Source organism: Octodon degus, unplaced genomic scaffold (assembly GCF_000260255.1).
Source record: "Octodon degus isolate 3935 unplaced genomic scaffold, OctDeg1.0 scaffold00274, whole genome shotgun sequence".
NCBI classification, from domain to species: Eukaryota; Metazoa; Chordata; class Mammalia; order Rodentia; family Octodontidae; genus Octodon; species Octodon degus.
In genome coordinates this window covers 1218687-1223190 of record NW_004524850.1, presented here as the reverse complement: position 1 = coordinate 1223190, position 4504 = coordinate 1218687, and positions in this window count along the sequence as shown.

Below are 4504 nucleotides of genomic sequence, written 5' to 3'. Positions count from 1 at the left end.
CACCTGGAATGCAGCGGCGAGGGCCGGGGCCACAGCAGCCGTCTTGTGAGTCGAGGAGAGGACGGTGAGAAAAGCAGGCTGGTGAAATCCTCCACACCGCTGAGCCCGGGCAGGGTGTCCGGCTCCTTGGCCCCGAGAGAAGCAGGCCGAGTGATTCCTGAGGCAGTCGTGACCTGTGGGAAGCAGCAGGGGAAGAAGGCGACGGGGGATACCAGTGGGTTGATGGAAACACAGCTGGCTTCCAACGCGCAGCTGGCCTGGCCCGGCGTGAGGGCGTCAGGATCGCCTTTAATCAGCTTGGAAATATGTCAGGCCGCCCGGGGCTGGCGCAGCACAGCGGGGCTGGATCCTCTCCCGCCGGCCCAGAGCCCCCGCACTGCTCCCAGTCCCCGCTCCCCCGCAGCCGCCCGGGTTTCTCTGCACCCCGACTCGCCCCCTGCGGGCTGCGGAGGGCAGGGAGCCCCCGGCATCCTCTCCTCCCCGGAAGGCCTGCGTCTGGGCTTTTGCGTCCCCCAGCTGCCAGAGCTGTCACTTTGGGGTGGAAGATAAGCCTGCCTTGTCCCCCGGACACAGGAAAGTTTCCAAGAGGCAGAAGCCCTGGCTTTTATCCTTAAAACAATGGCAAAAGCCACATTTTTTTTTAAAGTCAGACTTTCTTGGTCAGCATGCTGCCGGTCTGTTTTCTTTAAGAGAAACTTATTTAAAAACAAAACAAAAAAGGCACGTCTTGTGAGGCTGGAGCCGGGTGCAGCAGTGCAGTCCTGCCGCCCAGCGAGCCAGGAGGCTGGGGCGGGAGGGTCTCCGGTGAGGGCCCCGGCGGGCGCCTGAGGGCCTTCTGGACGGCTTGTGTCGAAAGAAAAAGTCAGAAAGTGCCAGGAGGGGAGCTCCATGCAAAGGCCCGGGATTAAGTGCCCAATACTGGGATAGATACATAAACACATATTTAAAGATAAATTAAAAAACCCCAATGACACTTCGCCGCTAAAAAAGAAAACCAGGATCCCAGCCCCTGGCCAGGTGGGGCTCTGGCCGGCCGGCCGGCCAACGCAGCGGGAACCCCGGCCCGAGAGTCCCAGCTGCGCCCCGAAATCGGGTTTGCACACGCAGAGCCGCGCTGAGGCCCAGGCGGGCGGGCGCCCCCAGTCTGTCTGTCCAGCTGGCCGCTGTCTGTCTGGAAGTGGCCGGGACCGTCGCCTCTTTCTGCCTGAGCTCAGGGCGGGCAGGCAGGGGACAAAGGCTGTGCACACACCGAGGCATTTTTCGGATTCCTTCTGCGGACTCGGGTTAGGCTTCTATGCCAGGCATGCAGCCGGCGTCGTGGTGGGAGGAGAGGTGGCCCGCGGCTCCGAGCCCCGTGCAGCACCGGCCATAAGATTAGCACCTCGCGCAGGCGGGCGGGCCCACCCGAGCCGGCGCTGCACACGCAGGCTCCTTGCCAGGCTGCGGGGCCGCACACCCCCGGCGGCACGCGGGCGCCGCACACGTGTGTGCACTGTCACACGGCCTGCAGTGTACGCCTGCCACACACAACACGGACACACGTGAAGGAAGATCTTTGCTCAAAACAATAAAAAAGATCTATGTGCCTCTGTGTGTGTGTGTGTGCACACGCGCGTGTGGGCTCCTCGCAGGAACAGGAAGCTTACATAAACAGGACAGCCGGGCTGGGGGCGCACGCCTGTCACCCAGCGCTCGGGGAGGCTGAGGCAGGAGGGTCGCTGCGAGTGTGAGGCCGGCCTGGGCTACGTAGCGGGTTCAAGGCCGGGCTGAGCAGCGCAGCAAGACCGTGTCTCAAAACCCAGAAAGAAACATAAAAATAAGTAAGTAAACATAATAACCTGTGCAGATAAAACCTACACGTGTACATACATGCGAATAAGTAAATAAAATAACCCGGCACAAGTTTGTGTAAAGAGCATCCAGACAGGAAAGCGAATATTAGAAACACTAGCAGCGTTTCACTAAACACTGGCAGCGTTTCACTAAACAAAATGCTAGAAACTCAACAGTGTTTATTCTAATTGCATATTGTTGACGTCAAATTAGTCGTTCCGATGACCAGCTCGAAGCGCGAAAAACTGGAAAAAAAGAAAAAAAAACTCAAAAGAAGGACAAAACAAGTAGGAGTCGTTCCCTCCAGCAGTTGAGCAGAAATGTGCAGCGCAGGCCCGCGAGCTGCGCGCCGAACGCGGATCTCCGCAGGAAGACGCCGCTCACAAAGGCCGTCCGCGCGGGCGCGAGCACATTTGCATATGTGCATATATGCATACATTTGTATACATAATATATAAATAAATTATGCATAAAGAAGCTCCTGTTGACAGCTCTCAAACCGAAATAAAATAGATATAAATCAGTACAGCCACACGCTTGGATGCAAAATAAGAGCTTAGCACGTCCATGAATACGCACCCTGTAGGCACCAACACGGCGCAGACAACCGGGTAAATGCGCGTCTGAGACGAAGACACAGTCTAGACAGGAAGGAGGAGACGGGCACTGAGATGCGCTATGTGCACAGACGGGAATCGCGGGGCGCCAGAGACGCGCCCACGCGTGGAATTACATGGCGATGTGCATTAAATCCGGACAGAGGATCTATAAAACAAAGCTACATGAGCAGATCTAACACCTGAATCAAACAGATACAAATTAACACAAATATGTAAGCCCAACATTTAAAACAGAGTATATAAACACACGTAAACATTCACAGCTAAATTTATCTATAAAAACACTATGTGGACATGAAACGCCATTTCTACGTAGGCAAAATTTATACAAATGGCTGACACGTAGAAAATTTATACAAATAAGTATGTGTAAATTGAACATAAATAGGCACTAGTTTTTAATGCATTTGGTACAGGGTCTCGCCACGCAGCTCAGACGCACAGTGACCCTCCCGACTCAGCCTCCCCAGCGCCGGGCCTATAGGTGTGTGCCGGGTCTAGGTGGTGTGCATCAGCACGTGCAAAGCGTGCACACGGCAGACACGCGTGGAGTTGCTTGCAGATCTGGGTGAGACCGATACAGCACGGCACACTGGTGCACACGGGCGCCTGCACAAGCGTCCGACCGCACGCACACGCAGACGCGCACAAGCGCGCAGCCGGGAAGGCACGCACGCACGCGCTCCGCCTCAGTGCAGGAGATGCACGCGCAGGTCACGCGCAGAGGACGGCCCTGCTGAGCCCGAAGCCCCGAACGGAAGAGATTCTGCCGCGTCGCCATCTAACTTGAAAACAAACGCCAACAGACACCAGCCACAGACAGCCGCACGGGCGTGTGTGCCTAGTTGTACCCATACCCAGAATGTGCACCAACAATACACCACACAGAAAAACTGAATAAAATACACGTCAGTCTCTGCGCAGGAGCACAGGCGACGGAATGAACGCGTAAGATACAGCGAGGCAAACGGAGGACACAGAAATAAAGCCACGACGCCGGCCTCGGGGTGGAGGGCGTGGTGTGAGGAGAAAGATGACGTCACGACGCACGCACGCAAGCTCGCCGTCTCCCGGCCGGCCGTTATGGGGGTCACCCGTGCAGACCCCAAACCCCTGCCTGCTGCAGACCGCACGGCCGTGTCCCGCTGAACCCTGTGGGAGTTCGCTCAGAGATACGGGAATGTGCACTCAGGAGGCTGAGGCAGGAAGGTCTCCGCAAGCTGGGGCCAGACCAGGCTGCTCAGTGAAGATTCGAGAGAGACCCTCAGCCCACGCTGAGTGAGGCAGCCCGCTGTCCCCACGCGGACAAGCTCTGCAGAAGGCGGGATTGCAGAGCGACCCTCACTGGGCGCCTGGGCCGGGAGCTGGCCCAGCGCCATCCCCGGGCGCGGAGAGCCCGATCGTCCGCCCCACGGTGCAGATGACCCCGTATGTGGTCGGGAAGGAAAAGAGGAAGCGCGAGTTCTGAGGTGGGGCAGTTGGCATTCCTGCAAGCCACGGCAGAAAGCGTGAGCGCAGCCACTGTCTGGCTTCCCGAGGATGTCGGGCGTGACGAGAACACACTGTGAACGTTATGTGTCTTTTATTCTTCCTTTCATTGATGCTTTGCGTTTCTTATAGAAGAGAAACCGTGCAACGTTGGAGACCGGCTGTGTGGTTTATTTCACTTCACATCAATGACCCAAGCTGACCCTTTTTCGCAGCTGAGTAGTACTCCCCTGGCCATGCACAGCACGCGGTCCTTATCCACTCATCTGCTGACGCAGCTGTTTGTGTGGCGCCGCCATGAGCACAGGTGTGCGCGGGTCGCTGCGACGCGAGGTCTCTAACTCTGCGGGGGCACGCGGGAGCACCGAGGAGAGCGGTCGCTAGGGAAACAGGCGTGCGGATTCCCGCAGACGAATCTGGCGGAACACATTCAAGTGGAAAAGCCTGTCCCGAAGGAGGAAAAGGCAAGAGGCGAAAGAGCAGGAGAGCACGCACGGATCCAACCCCGCAGCGCGCAGGCCGCGAGAGGACCCGGGAGGACCTGCGAGGGAGCCGCGGGGACA